At 39.7% G+C, this 16,590-nt stretch overlaps 1 protein-coding gene across 3 annotated transcripts in view; it reads right to left on the bottom strand.

The window, feature by feature from the left end:
* The window catches only part of WASF2 (WASP family member 2), a 72,581-nt gene that overhangs the window by 24,569 nt on the left and 31,422 nt on the right, over positions 1-16,590 (bottom strand). Inside the window, exon 1 of one of the 3 annotated variants that reach the window (XM_072750650.1) lies at positions 5,456-5,694. The exons of the other annotated variants lie outside the window; for them this stretch is intronic. The gene's annotated coding sequence lies outside the window, so the exon portion shown is untranslated. Of the gene's footprint in view, positions 1-5,455; positions 5,695-16,590 lie in introns of those variants that run through there. 3 annotated transcript variants of the gene reach the window in all.

The raw sequence follows: 16,590 nt of genomic DNA, 5'->3' as shown, positions 1-16,590 counted from the left end.
ACTCTCAAATGTCAACCTTTCTAGAAGAACCAGAAATTCAATGGTGCAGCCAGAGATGATTGAAAACAGCCACTGTAGCTCCCTCTATTAACAATCATTTCAGTATTTGTTCCAGCTCCTCAGAGAAGCTAAAGAAGCCAGATGCCCTCGAAATTCTGTGTTGAATGTGGCTACTGAAAAGACATTGCAGACATTCTCTTTGGACACCTAATGGAAATGGAATTCCAGATGGCTAGGTACATGGAGAACTGGGGGCCAGGGAGAGGGCACTTCTAACACCTTTGTATTTTAGCCTTTACACTTTCCCAAGGGCCTTGAGTAAGCAGGTACAAATGGAGTCAATTCTATGTCCCATGGGGAGAATCAAGTTTTCGATAGCAAGATGGTTTCCTCTTACCAAAAAAGCTAGTTGCCACAACTAGCTAGAGTATTCAAGAAATGACAATATGTCAGTATCAAGACAAAACAATTAGGAAAGTAAATCTGCCACTAAAAAAAGCCATTTAGTATGTTTCAGAACCACCAAAGATTGATAAGACTGCCTGTTTTATGGAATTACCTGATTCACTATTCATTTTCCTTCTGGATAATCAGTTAAGTTATATTCAGCAAAAGAAATATGCATGATCTGAAACACAACAGTAACTTGACCAGAAAAAAAAAAAAAAAAAAAAAGCCTACATTCCAGTGAAGATAAACTTAGAAATAAACTCAGCTTCAAGTTGTGGAGTTGAAACATACTTGGGTTGGTACTCTGACTCTGACACCTTACTAGCTGTGTGATCTTGGGCAATTTTCCTAGAAACATTAAATAATGTAACATATATAAAATGTCTACTAGGGGCTAAGAGAAAAAAGGTAGTTATTTATAGTTCCATGGACCCCAGGAAAAATCTTCCAATAAAAACCAGTTTCTATTCATTGATAAATATTTTTAAGACACTTTTAACTATGAACATGTCATGTGGTAGAATGAACTAGTCCAAAACCCTAGACTGATAAGCCATTTAGTGGGGCTTTTTATTTTTTTCTGGAGGTTGCTCCTAGCCAGGCTTCTGGACCTCCTAAGGAACATACGTTCTTTCCACTCTTTCACACTGAGTTCCTCATCTGATCCACAAAACAAAGAAAATGATTAGAGGGACTATTTTCTCAATTCTCCTCAAAACTGTACATAACTAGCACCATTCCAGATGCATTGGAGAAAAAGTTAATACATTACATACAATGGATGCCTAATGGCATCAGGGTTTAATTCTCTCATGGAAATCCAGTTGAGAAAGGCTCCTCTATCATCAGTAGTCATTTAGTGGAAAATATGTGGAGCACTGAGTGTTTAGAAACCACTGAATTAAGGAAGTGACATGGTCAAATTTGCATTTTAGGCAAATCATTCTAGCAGAAGCAAAGAAGTTATATTTGGGCAGGAGAAGGCTGGAGGTAAACAGTTGGGACTCCTCCCAGGCTAAGAAAAAGACAATAGAAATGGAGAGGCCCACTACAGCTAGCAAATATGAATGGAGAAGCCAGACAGGTTCTAAGGGTGAGTCTGACCCTTCAGTCCTATTTGCTACTCCTTCCTGATACTCCAGAGTAGTTATACAAAGTGATCAAACAGATGTTTCTTTATTAAAGAGGTAAATACCAGTAATAAAGAGGTAAATGCTAGTGCCAGTGACAGAAGAGAAAGTGAAGAAATCTAAGAAAACAGTGGTTCTTAGCTGTAAAAGTAGCTTTGGATCCATAAAGAGTGAATGACCTATCTTCACAGAATCAATCAAGTTCTTTTTCAGTTATGTTTTACTTTGAGGAGGGAAACTAGATGCTATAGTGATATTTGCTGATTTGGGGATTTGAGGTCTTACACCTTGGGAGATGTTACACAGGAAAGGAATTAGGACTACTGAGAAGATAAAAGTTACAGGGAAATAGATTTCAATGTAGTTAGCTCCTTTTAATTAGAGCTGTCCTATATTAGAATGGGTCCTCTTCAGAGGCTCCCAGTACAATCCTCTGGATGACCAGCTATCAGGAATGCTGGGGGAGACATTATCAGACTGTAAGATGCTGATGTTGAGAAGTCAGACTGGATGACTTCTATAATGCCTTCTAAATCGAAGATGAGGGATCCCTGGGTGGCGCAGTGGTTTGGCGCCTGCCTTTGGCCCAGGGCGCGATCCTGGAGACTCGGGATCGAATCCCACATCGGGCTCCCGGTGCATGGAGCCTGCTTCTCCCTCTGCCTATGTCTCTGCCTCTCTCTCTCTCTCACTGTGTGCCTATCATAAATAAATAAAATTAAAAATTAAAAAAAAATAAATCGAAGACGATATAATTCTCACTCAGGGCTTCAGCTTCCTCATCTGCAAAATAAAGGGACTAAGCCAGATGATTTTAAGAAGTTCCAAAATTCCTAGATTTGCTTCTACCTCAGTTGCCATAATCTCCTCACTGGCCAACATCCAATATCTAACATCCATTGCATTCTGAACACAAGGCCAGAGGCAGGTCTAAGAAATACAGAGAGGGATGGATTATGGCTATGGATCAAAATGTTCTCCAGATCTAGGTCCATCTAGTTACTAGGACCTGTAGGACACAGAATGGTACGAAGGATGTTCCAGACAGAGTCCTGAGGTAAAGTTATTTACACCCCAGGAGGCTCCCAGACTGATCTGGGAGCTGGCTACCCAAGTAAATCCAAAGGAAAAATTGGCTTTGGAACAGTTCCAGACATGCAGCCAGACTCAGCAACAACCCCATCTTTACTCCTGGCTATTTTCAGCCTAAGGGACTTGAGAATGAGTCTGAGAACAAGTAAGTAAAAGGCTTTAAGGCATCCCTCCCTAGCCATGGCCTGGCAATACACAGACCAGTCTAGACTCTCAGTACCATGGTAAGATTCATGCTATGAACTGGAAATTGGATGAGGTGTTCTCTCAGGTCCCTTCAAACAGTAAGATTCTACAAGTTCTGGAAATTAGAAGTTATCACGAAATACTTATATATCATACGTGGTCAGGGTAAATTCAAAAGGAGACTTTGAGATCTGCCCTACATTCTCACAACTCTGATGCCAACATCCTGAGGCAAAAGTGGGGTGAGGTGAGAAAGACCGGGAGGGTAGAAGATAATAAAGGAAGGCTACATGTGAGGGAGAACACATTCATCTATATCCCACTCTGAATTCTTGTCATTACCAGGAAAGAAGAGATGACTGCTCATTCTGGCAGTAATATTTATTACTGGCTGTTTATTATAAATAAATATACAATACTTCATTTAGAGTCAAGGGCACTGATAACACCTGCAGATTTCTATGGTTGCATCCAAAAGCAAGTATATCTGAGCTATAGCAATAACCATAACAACAGAAATGCTTCTCAAGGCAGTTCCTCTTTGAAACACACCCCTAAAATGCTGATCAGCAGTAGCAGGGGATGAGAACATGTGGGGATGTTATATGTGTGGCAATTAGGACTTCTGCTTTCACTTCAGCATTTCCCACTGTTCTATAGTTAACAGCACTTTGGATGGGGACATATGAGAAGAGCTTTACTTTGTAGACCAATTTCCTCTTTCAAGAGACAAATTTCTTCATGTGCATTCCACAGGGGTTCAAAAATTTCAATTGAAAAGTCAAATAACTTTTATTTCAAAATGACAGACAACATACAGGGTTACTGTAATCTAAATCTGTCTACTAAAATGTTTTAAAAGGTATGAATTTACTGTTGCATACAGCAGCCCTCACTACCATGCAACAACCACAAAGAAGAATGCCTCATTATAGACTTAAGCACCTACCCACTTCCTGTTGAAATGCAGGGTGAGGCTGAACCTACAAATATAACTAGACTCCCTCCAAACACAAGGAATTACTGACAAATCAGTTTAGGTCACTAGAGTTATGTCCAAAAGAGATGGTAAGACAGAAATGGAACTCCTAGAGTGGACAGAGAAAGTATCTGACTGGGAGAACCAAAAAAAGCTTATATGTGGGGACACCTGGGTGGCTCAGCAGTTGAGCGTCTGCCTTCGGCTCAGGGTGAGATTCCGGAGTCCTGGGATCAAGTCCCACATCAGGCTCCCTGCGTGGAGCCTGCTTCTCCCTCTGTCTGTGTCTTTGCCTCTCTCTCTCTCTCTCTCTCTCTCTCTGTCCCTCATGAATAAATAAACTCTTTAAATAAATAAATTCATTCATTCATTCATTCATTCCAGTATCTTACTCCTCTATCAAGAACCATTCACATCTGGTAATTCCATAACTTTCTATTACCTTTTGGGGGCAGTACCTTTTATTTTTACTTTTATTACTCTTTAGACCCTAATCATAGCTTTGCTCTTAAAGTTAAAACTGGGGGATCACTTTTGCCTCTAAAATTGTTTTTTTCTTGGGATGCCTGGGTGGCTCAGTGGTTGAGTGCCTGCCTGGCTTTGGTTCAGGGTGTGATCCTTGGTCCAGGATTGAGTCCTGCATCAGGCTCCCTGCAGGGAGCCTGTTTCTCTCTCGGTCTGTGTCTCTGCCTACCTGTGTGTGTCTCTTGTGAATAAATAAATCTGAACGAATGAATGAATGAATGAATGAATGAATTTTTCCCCCTAGTATCAACTATTCCATAGAAGACTGCCTATCTCTTAAGTGGCCAAAATGAGGCGTTTTCAGTTGATTGTCTAAAAGAAAATATATTTAAACAGTAGAGCTAGAAACCTGGATTCTAGTTCTTAATCTAATGATGACTGGCAAATGTGGAAAAATTTCAATTCATCCTTCTAGTTCAGCTTTGGGCTATACTAAAAAAATGCTCAAAAGATGTATACTAAACTGAGATTTTGTTTGCAAAGTATTCTGATCTCCAAAGAAAAGATTTATTCACATAAAATCTTTCTTGTATCTCTATTCAGGCCCAAGTTTCCTGTTATGTATCGAGTTATAATACATAGGGTCTACATTGTTATCACTGATGACTTTCAGTTACAAAGTTCATTCCACATTACAAATCTAATGCCAATTTCTAGCAATACCCAATTCATCAAAATGCAATCGTTTGAAATACTCTATCTATCTAAATGGGCTTACTCTTACTGACTGAATACATATAAATTTTGAATGATTTTACTCAGAAATGGAGAAATCTTACCCCTGGTATTTGTGGGTACTCAAATACCAGATTTCTTTCAGCTATAGTTCTTAATTCAGCATTAAATTCACACAGGAGTTTAACTAACTAGCATTTAAATTAAAAAATTGAAAAGAAAAAAAATTCCCATAGGAGTTTAACATGAAAAACAACTAAGCTGTTCTGAAAAACAAATACCAACACAAAGCACAAAACAAAGTATCAAATCTCAACAAATCAATTCATTTAGAGTTAAGATTACTAGAACTATGCCAGTAACTCCCACAAGCCCCAATAAAGTATCTTTCATTTATAAGACCTTCCTTTTTTATTACCAATGACAGAAAGAGTGATCTCCAGTTAGTGGTGCCTAAAAATCTGAGGTAAGAGGATAGATACAAATTGCATTCCTCTTGGGGCACTTGGGTGGCTCAGTCAGTTAAGTGACCAACTCTTGATTTCAGCTCAGGTCATGATCTCAGGGTCATGAGATGGAGTTCCACACAGGGCTCAGCGCAACATCCACTTGAGATTCTCTCTCCCTCTCTGCCTCTCCCCCTGCTGTGCACGTGATCTAAAACAAATAAATAAGACCTTAAAAAAATATTCCTTATATATATATATATATATATATATATTCCTGCGCTTGTGCTACATATGGGAACACACTGTTGGTTTTTGTGTTAGAATATCTAATCCCATTTTATTACCTTACTCAAAGGTAGTGTAACCTTTCTTTCCTGGTTCTTACAAGTAGCAGTGAGTATTATACTAGGTTAAGATCCCTACAGACAAGTCACTGGAACAACCACTGGTGGATCAGATACAGAGGCACATCAGAAAAGGAGGGAAGAAGGAGATAATCAGAGCTGAATCACATATCAGGCACTAAGTCTCATCCTGCCAACTGTCTAACCATTCATTTGATTCCTTTTTTTTTTTTTTAAGATTGTATTTATTTATTCATGAGAGACACAGAAAGAAAGAGAGAGAGAGGCAGAGACATAGACAGAGGGAGAAGCAGGCTCCATGCAGGGACCCCAATGCGGGACTCGATCCTGGTACTCTAGGATCAGGCCCTGAGCTGAAGGCAGATGCACTTAACTGCTGAGTCACCTGGGCGTCCCTATTTTTATTTTTTTATTTTATTTTTAAGTAACCTCTACACCCAATATGGGGCTCAAAATCACAACCCCAAGATCAAGAGTTGCAAGCTCTTCTTCTGAGTCAGCCAGGAACCTTTAACTATTCATTTTAATCTCTATGATGCCTCACTTCATATTTCAAGCTTCTCTCTGGGGTAACTGCTCCCTCTCTGGGATAGAAAGGCCAAAAAAGAAACTGACTTTACACAACTGCGAAAGGCCAGGGGAAAAAAGGTTGCAGAGCAACAACAAAAAAGGAGATTCAGCAAAATGTTTTGCTGACAGCTCAGGGCAACATACAAACACACCGTGTGGTCATGGAGCAGGCAGGAGCAGCAGTCCTGGATGTGACTGTTAATATACCAATGTAAGTAAGGAGAGAGACCTACCAATCACAACTGCATCTGAACACCAGGGAGTGGAATTATGGAGCAAACTGCCATGCAATTCTGTATCAACTGTTCTATTCTGCCAGCTGTAACAAGAATTCATTCCTGAAAAAGTGTCACACACTCATCTGTCACTAACGGCCAAGCTGCCAGCAACTGACTAAGAGTCAGCAGCAAAGGGCAGCTGTACATCTACTTCCTCTCACAAGGTCTATTCACCAATCAAAATATGGGATTTATAAGGAAAAGTCCTTGAGCAGAGGGGAAGTAAGTACCTATTCTTTTCTTTCTACCCTCAGTTTACTAGGCAGTTACCAAAACCCTCAAAATCTAATCAGCAGTGCTGTAGAAGAGTAAGAACATGGACAGTAAGAGACAGAGATATGGGTTTCAACTCACTACTGCCAAATTTGAGCTTTGGGACCTTGGCAAGCAGTGAAATCTGTTTTCTAATCTGTTAAAATAGTGTAATGATTCCTAGTCTGTAAGGCTGTTGTGAAGAAAAATGAAATAATGTATGTATAAAATGCTTAACACAGAGCATGGCACAAAATAATTATAATAGTTGTAGCGATGGGTGCCTGGCTGACTCAGTCAGTAGAGCATGTGCTCTTGATCTTGGGCATATAGCTTACTCTAAAATACCCCATACTGGACATACAGTTTACTTTAAAAACAAACAAACAACAACAAAAAACAGCTGTAGTGATTGTGGTAGTAACAGTAGTAGTAGTATAGTAGTAGTAGTAGTGGTGGTGGTGGAAGTACTAGTTCTATACATATCTAGCATTTAAGTATGTGCAAGGCACTGTTCTAAATATTTTATATGTGGTTCTCTCAACCATTAAAACTATTAATAAGTTTCAGGTCGTATTTAAAGTTAATTATAGTACCCTTATTAATCAATGAGTATTTATCAAGTAGACACTAAGAGACACAAAGAAGTAAAAATCCGTCCCTTGACTAAGAGTTTATATAATTTAATTGAAGAGACAGATAAAACCACAGTTAAGTAACAATACAGCAAATAAATAGAAGTTTGGTTATCAAATGAACAATATAGTCAATGATGACAATAGACAGGATGAAAACATCACTGTGAACTGAAGGGATTGAACAGACTTCCTGGAATAAAGATCTGGGTAGGATCTGGATATAACAAAGAGGCGGTACACTTATCATGATGAATGCTGAGTAATGTATAGAATTGTTAAACTGTAATATTGTACACCTGAAACTAATGTAACACTGTATGTTAACTACTAGAATTAAAATTTAAAACTTAATTAAAAAAATATATCTAGGGGCATCTGGCTGGCTCAGTTGGTAGAGCATGAGACTCTTGACCTTGAGGTTGTAAATTCAAGCCCCACATTGGGGGTAGAGATTACTGAAAAATAAAATCTTAAAACAATACATCTAGGGATGCCTGGGTGGTTTAGTCAGTTGAGCATCTACCTGCCTTTGGCTCAGGTCATGATCCCAGGGTCCCCCGGGCTCCCTTCTCAGCGGGGATCTGCTTCTCCCTCTCTTTCTGCTTGTGCTCCCCTTGCTTGTGTTCTCCTACTCTGTCAAATAAATAAATAAAATCTTTTTCGAAAAAGTATATCTAAATCATTAGAAAAGATAGTAATAAAGACAGAAGGTTTTGGGATCCCTGGGTGGTTCAGTGGTTTAGTGCCTGCCTTCGGCCCAGGGCGTGATCCTGGAGACCCGGGATCGAGTCCCACGTCAGGCTCCCTGCATGGAGCCTGCTTCTCTCTCTGCCTGTGTCTCTGCCTCTCTCTCTCTCTGTGTCTCTCATGAATAAATAAATAAAATCTTAAAAAAAAAAAAAGGACAGAAGGTTTTCCAGGTGGGAGTAATATAAGCAGAAGTCTCGAACTTAAGTCTACCACTAAGAATTTATGGAAAAGTCACAATTGTAACGGGCTTTTTACCACATTTCGTCAAATCTAAGATGCCAATGATTATGAGATGTATTATGATTGAAGACATGTTAGAAATGTGGGGAAAATATACCTCTCAGAATCAATGAAATACACTTTTTCCTATAATATGAGAGTAGACAAGATGACCTATATGCCATGTATGATTTCTTGAACTTAGACTTATAAGAGAATATTCAAATTTCACCAAACCATCAATACCACAGGAAGAACAAAGATAATAAAATGAGAGACTGGAACTCTACTCCACTATTTGCAAGGCCACAATATTTACCTCCTAATCAGTAGGTTATATACTTGAACATAATTATCATCGCTGTTTTAATATCTTTGTTTGCTAATTCCTTCATCTCTGTCATTTCTGTTTCTACTGCCTGATTTTTCGCCTAGTAATGGACCACATTTCCTGGTAAATATGGTATCTTCTGATTGCATGTTAGACATTATCATTTTAAAATGCTGAATATCTAGCGCTGTTGCCTTGGTTTCAAAAGTGTTGGACTCTGGGATGGCTGGGTAGCTCAGCAGTTGAGCATCTGCCTTTGGCTCAGGGCGTGATCCTGGAGTACCAGGATCGAGTCCCACATTGGGCTGCCTGCATGGAGCCTGCTTCTCCCTCTGCCTATATCTCTGCTCCCCACCCCACCCCCTCTCTCATGAATAAATAAAATCTTTAAAAAAAAAAAGTGTTGGACTTTATTCTGGTAGGCACTTAACTTTTGGCTCAGTTTAATACCTGTTAGGCTTATTTTTAAGCTTTGTTAGAAGCTCTAGAGTAACCTATACTCTTTGGATATTTTAGCCCCAAGCAAAGATGTGGCCCCTCTGTGATCAGTGCTGGATGCTCCCTGTGAGCACCCTGGGCTCTCTACTCAGGCTGGTAGGAACTCAAACACCTCCCTGCTCCAGGAACCAGTTAGCTCACAACTTCCTGGTCACTCTTTCCCCCATCTCCCTCAGTGTGGACCCCCCCTCCCCAATCATATGTATATAGTCAGCAAAGATTCAAGGGAACCCTGAGGAGATTTCTAGGCAGTTCTTCTTCATAGCTTCCTTCTTCTAGAACTCACCCTCACAGCTTTCAGTTGCCTCAGCTTCCCTTGAACTATAATCTATCTCTTCAGTTCAGCAAGACCAGTGTGCTCTGCTTGGAATCTGTGCCCTGCTCCATGGTTAAGAGAGATATCTAGGCAGAAAGCCGGAGTAATCACAGGGCTCGCCTCCTTTATTTTCCTTCTCACAGTGATCACAGCCCTGTGCTTCCTGTTTAGGTCAGGGTTGATTTCCACTCTACTTTTGCAAGGCCCTCAATAATAAAGAGGTATTACAAAATTCTTAAAGTCAGATTAGTTTTGATTTATCTTCAAGTGTATAATATGGGGTACTTTTGGAACAACAGGAAAAAGTAGGTGTCTTAAAATCAAACAAACAAGAAAGCATTGCAAATAAGTAGGATACTATCATTATAAGCATATAATATATTTGGATAATATTTAACTTTTTGAATCAGAATTAAGAACAAGGACAGAAAGTTCTTTTCTTAAAGCTAATACTCATTATTAATATGAGTACCTACCTACCCTCAAAAATCAATATAGCTTGGTGAACCCAGAGGCATGTTCAGGCAAGGGATTCAAGGATTTCCTGAGCCATTAGTTATATGACTTTGCGTCTGGTTAATCCCTCTGAGCCTCATCTGTACAATGGGCAAAATAAAGCCTATTTCATACAATGGTTCTAAGGATAAAATAAAATAACGTATGCGAGCCTTCTAGAGTGATGTCTAACACTCAGTAAGTACTCAGTAACTGATAGCTCTCATTACTACCATTAATTCAAAGGAATGCTGAATTTGTTTGGACTCACTTCCTAGTGGTAATGAAATAATTTAAGGACAGCAGGTCAAATTAAACAGCACTGAACACTACACAAAGATCTCTCCTAATTGGTCCCCTTTTCTTCAGTGTCAGGGAAGGCCAAGTAGTAGGTAGGTCTCTTACCTTCTGAGATGGCTCTCTAGGAGTGTGGAAACAAATGCTGGGAAAGAAATGATGGCCTCTGCTTATATTATACCAATTTTAAAGATTAAGATAAAGGGTATCAGTCTTCCAAATCACAGTCAAGAATCAATCTAGTATTTTCACTTTACATACTTCGAAAGAAAAAGTATCTTAAAGGGACTATTATCTGGATTGTGGCATTTCTTTAAAAAATTCCTTTCATCTTAAAGGCCCAAGGCAAATGTCACCACTTCTAAGAAGCCTTCCTTGACTCTTCTAGTCTGAAGTCATTTCTCTCTCCCTTTCCAAAACGCCAAAGAGTTATGTTGAACCTCTTTCATGGCAGTCACTACATTCTATTTTGTAGTACAGATTTTTGAAGCGCACAACTGAGTACAGGAATGGAGAAACAAAATATCTTTAAACCAAACAGAAGTAGTAGTAACAACAGCAGCTAATGTGGGATTCTTAAAATTCCTTTGTATGTTATATAGTATCTGCTCATTAAATGTTTGTTGCATTCCGAAAACATGCCCAGTATTTTTTCACATTTTCTTTTTTTTAAAGATTTTATTTATTTATTCATGATAGACAGAAAGAGAGCCAGAGGCACAGGCAGAGGGAGAAGCAGGCCCCATGCAAGGAGCCTGACATGGGACTCGATCCCAGGACTCCAGGATCAAGCCTTGGGCTGAAGACAGGCGCTAAACTGCTGAGCCACCCAGCGATCCCCTTCACATTTTCTTATATATCTTTAATTCTCAAAACAGTTCTGTAAGGTAAGTATTAGCATTCTGATTTTATAGATGAGAACTAAAACTGAGAGCAGTTCTTTATCAAAGTCACACAGTCAGCTTTTAAACCCAGGTCCATCTGTGTCAATAGTTTATTTTTTATTTAAAAAAATATTTTATTTATTTATTCATGAGAGACACAGAGAGAGAGAGAGGCACAGACACAGGCAGAAGGAGAAGCAGGCTCCATGCGGGGAGCCTGATATGGGACTCCATTCAGGGTCTCCAGAATCACACCCTGGGCTGAAGGAGGCGCCAAACTGCCAAACCCCTGGGCAGCCCCATGTCAATAGTTTATGCCTTTACCATGACACCAAACTCGTCACAAAACACTCAAACCAAGAAGTTGAACAAATATGCTCATATTTCTCATTTTCATACACAAGTGCCACCAAACCCCAGACTAGTTTCTTCTCCCTTGAAAAAAAGACTGCGTGCTAACACAAGAAAGCCTTCCTGACATATTTACCCTAGAACTGAAATGGTGTTAATGAGGATAACACACTGCTTTCTCCCTCTCTACACCCAATTTTAGCCAGCTGCTCAGGGGCTTCACATCTTTCACTTTAAACAACATAAACACTGGCTCATTTAAAGTGCCAGCCTCAGATAACATGCTCAGATGCTACTGCTTTTCAAACAAACTCCTGTTTTCAAACAGCCAGGCATTTGGGGTTCCATCACTTCTGATGAGTTACTTTTATCTACAGGGTCCCTGAAAATCACTTTAAGTTTCATTCTCTGTGCACTGTTTGGCTCATCAAATCTTGTCATCAGGGACTTTTTTTTTTTTAAGCACCTAATCCTTTATCTTCTTTTACAATGAACCAAAACACATTCCTATGGGAAATTCCTAAACTGTGTATGTATGCTTTAAAATAAAATTCTTCTTTTTCCCAAAAAGCACAGTTGTTTTCCCTTTTTAGCCCAAGTAAAGATAATTATATCAGAAGTGAGTTTTCCCCCACCTCTTTCTGCATATGGGGAATACTGAAAAGATAAGTCTTTTTTAATTATTAAATGTAAATAGCTCATTAAATATAATCCAATTACTTTAATTGTAAAAAGGAAGTAATTACAATATGTACATGTATTCTTGCCTAGTAGATTTAATATCTTAAATTAATCTTTTCAGCATTAATATTTTAAATTAACCTTTGACATTAGAAAAATGCAAGAAATGGATGTCTTTTTAAAAATGTATATATATAATAAAGCCGTACTTTATTGATCTTTATTGTGATTTCACCTACAAACAATTTTAGTGAGAACAGCCCCATTCCCACAGAGAGGGGTAATTAAATACCACCTGCCCTAACTGAACTGGTATTTCTTGTCTGCCATAAATCATGTTAAAGGGTGTTTCTAGTGCCTTCTGGGACAAAAAGCCAAGAGATGAATTTTGTGGCATTCCAATAATCACAGAAGCTTTACTTAGACAATTCCAAGCCAAAATTTGTTAGAAGCATGTCTTTGCGTATAGTAGCCTAAGTTTTCCATTACCTAATTTAATTTACATTGTTACTACCATCTTAACTCCCTAAGACCATCCCAAGTATTCTCCTTGCTCTTTGATCTTTAGCTCCTCAAGTTTGCTCTTACATTTTCCCTCAACAGCCATGTGGTTCTTTGTTTTTTACTTTTTTGGTGACCAAAGGTAAATAAATTGCAAAGCTAAATCTCTATGAACTGCTTTGAAAATGGGCTCTGCCATGGTCTGTGCACTTAAAAATTTCTATTAAAATGGAGGGAAAAGGCTTACACACATGAGGAATTAAGAAGACTGTACTACTTTGTTTTTCTACATCCTACCAAAGTCAATGATTTTTTTTTTTTTTTTTTTTTTAAGAAATAGTGTGCATGTGGGGTGATAGGGGCAAAGGGCGAGGGAGAAAGAATCCCAAGCAGGCTCCATGCCCAACACAGAACCCAATACTGGCTCAATCTCATAACCCTGAGACTATGACCTGAGCTACAATCAAACCGATGGCCTAACCAACTGAGCCACCCAGGCGCCCCTCAGTAAGTGTTGTTTTAAAATATGAATATATATTTACGGTCACCTGAGTGCCTCAGTCGTTAGGCAATCGACTCTTGACTGTAGCTCAGGTCATGATCTCAGGGTCATGAGATCCAGGCCCATGTTGGGCTCCATGCTGGGCGTGGAACCTGCTTGGGATTCTCTCTCCCTCTCCCCCACCACCCCACGAGCATGCTCTCTTAAAAAACAAACAAACAAATAAATAAAAATAAAACTTTATTTAAATTGGGATGCCTGAGTGGCTCAGTAGTTGAACATCTGCATTTGGCTCCGGGCGTGATCCCAGGGTCCTGGGATTGAGTTCTACATCGGGCTCCCTGAAGGGAGCCTGCTTCTCCCTCTGCCTATGTCTCTCCCTCTCTGTGTCTCTCATGAATGGATAAATAAAATGTTAAAAAAAAAAAAAAAAAAAAAAAACTTTATTTAGATTAACACAGAACTCTGTCTAAACTTTAGAAAACAGCAAGAACTATATGAAAATTTATGTTGTACAGGTTAACAACCAGGACCATGTTTTATGGCACTTTCCCTCCAAAAGAAAAGTTTTATTTAAAGTACTAAAAAGCGGGATCCCTGGGTGGCTCAGCGGTTTAGCGCCTGCCTTCAGCCCAGGGCCTGATCCTGGGGTCCAACGATCGAGTCCCGCATGGGGCTCCCTGCATGGAGCCTGCTTCTCCCTCTGCCTATGTCTCTGCCTCTCCCCACTCTCTGTGTCTCTCGTGAATAAATAAATAAAATCTTAAAAAAAAAAAAAAAAAAGGAAATGGAGGAGGGCGACTATGACTAACTCCTTTGGTCATTCGGTCTGTAGCCATGTTGGAGCAATTCCTGACTACATAAGGCTGGCTTCTGCTGTCATCTGGGCTAACATTCCAGTAAAGTTATTTTATGGTCTGAAAGGACAGTAACATGGGTCACTGTGGGTTCCTTCATCTCCAAACACTATAATGGACTCTGAACAGTTACTAAAGGTTAGCAGAAGGAATGGAGCCTGATATCTGATGATGATCACAGTCCTCCAGGACAGCACCATTAAAAGACAACAAGTAATTTCACAGGCAAAAGGTGTACTAACAGCTAAAACTTAGCCCCTTTTAGGATTTAAATGATTCAAGTTTCATCTTGATAACACTAGTATTTTTGTACAAAATATATCTTATTAGGCCAGCACTTGAAAGTTAAAAAGGTGTCTTTAAATGCCTGCTGACCTAAAATTGCCATGTTCCATGCTTTAAAGGGATTGATTTTCTGAAGAAGGACAATAAGATGCCAAATTCTGTTCAATGGAGATCAGAATACTACTTGGTGAACCTATTCTGCACCTGTGGAAGTAAAAGAATAAGACTGGCTCACACACCCCAGAGGGAGGATGGTATTTATCTGGGCTCTCCCTATGACCTCTTTGGCAGCAAATGTAAGAAAGTCCTTTTTTGAGGCTAAGGGGCGGGTCCAGGACTTTCAACTACCCATTCAAGCAGGGTTACGATTCCCCTCCTCCATAATTAAGTTCTCTTTCCCACTCTCCATGCATGCATGAATTGCAGTGACATTGACATGGGGGCCTGACATTAGTCTTTGAAGGTCATTTAAATCCTCCTACTTCCAAGCTGCCTTAAAAGGAATGCGTCATCCATTCCACAATGCCCGAGTGTGGGGTTTGACTAGATGATACCCAAAGCAAACTCATCTAAAGCATAAAAAGAAAGAGGTCTCCAAATGCAGGTATCATAAAAAGGACAAATCAAAGAAATAAAACACAATAAAACTCAGTTGCTCAAGAGACAACAGTAAGAGAAACACTAAACATTTAACACTGGATAAATGAAAACACTTGTACTGAAATTTCTTTTATTTAGAAAAGTAGAAAAGGTCATTCACAATATGGTTCCTTTATATGGTTCCAGTCTCCTCTCTTATGACATCTTCACATATACATACCCTTCCCCTGAAGTCCCAAAGACTCTTCCCATGGTTCCCCATCGCATCATGTTCTCTCCTTTGCCTCCACACTTTTGCTCAAGTCTGACCACCTACCATGCCCCCAACAACTTCTAAGGTCTTCCAAGATTGAGCTCAAGTGAAATGTCTCTTGACATGCCTTGCCCCAAAGAAGATTGATGCCCCTCCCCATGCACTTTCTAAACTTCGATAACACCTTGTCCATGCCTATCCCTTTACACTACATTAAAATGACTGATTTTCTTACTTGCTCTCCTACTAGACTCTGGACTCTTTAAGGCCAGTGATCTATTGTCTCTATTTTTAGTTCCTACCACCATGCTAAGCACAAAGAGAGTGGTCAATAAATATTAATCAAATCAATGAAGCCACAGTTAGCAACTCCTGTGCTCTGGCACTCATGAAGGTAAGGATAGGGAAGGTATCTGGACCTCCAGTCTTACGGTACTGCTTTCTGAGGGAAGAGAACTCAGTCTGAATAGCCCAAGTTCAACCTCTGTTTTAGAATTAAGATTCCTGGTAGCTCACCAGATCACAAAACAGAATCTACATATACTCTTGTAGGAAATGACCAGGGGTCTAATCTGGTACAGAACAGAGACATTAAAAATTAAAAATCAGGGCACTTGGGTGGCTCAATTGGTTGAGTGTCTACCTTCAGCTCATGACTCAGGTCATGACTTGAAAATCCCAGGATAGAGCCTGCATCGTTCTCAGGCTAAAACATTAATAAGCCTCTGAACCCACCCTTTCCCCACTAAATCAGCTTCTTGCTCCCAATACTCTGTCCCCACCAACTTACCCACCCACCAGCCTGCCTGACTTTCTTCTTTCCTTCCTGCCTGTCTTTATAAATATAGATAGAGCTGGTGAGAATCTGGCAAACAAATGACAATTCTAACTATATATGAGATCTGTATAAGGTGATATCCACCCCTCCCTCCCTTCCTTCCTTCCTTCTTTCCTTCCGTGAACCTTATATACCAGGTACTATGCCACACTCTGGGGATAAATTCAATAATGTCCTTGCCCTCATGAAGCTTGAAAACTACTGAAGGGGACAAAAATACTCTGTGATAAGTGTGACTACAAACATTAAGTTCGAGGTTTTGATGGAGGCATCCAGCTCAGACTGGGAGCAGAGAGAGTCATTAAGAAAGGGTATCTTTAGGGACGCCTGGGTGGCTCAGCAG

Source organism: Vulpes vulpes, chromosome 2, assembly GCF_048418805.1.
Source record: "Vulpes vulpes isolate BD-2025 chromosome 2, VulVul3, whole genome shotgun sequence".
Classification (NCBI taxonomy): domain Eukaryota; kingdom Metazoa; phylum Chordata; class Mammalia; order Carnivora; family Canidae; genus Vulpes; species Vulpes vulpes.
This window is presented reverse-complemented; position numbering and strand designations above follow the sequence as displayed.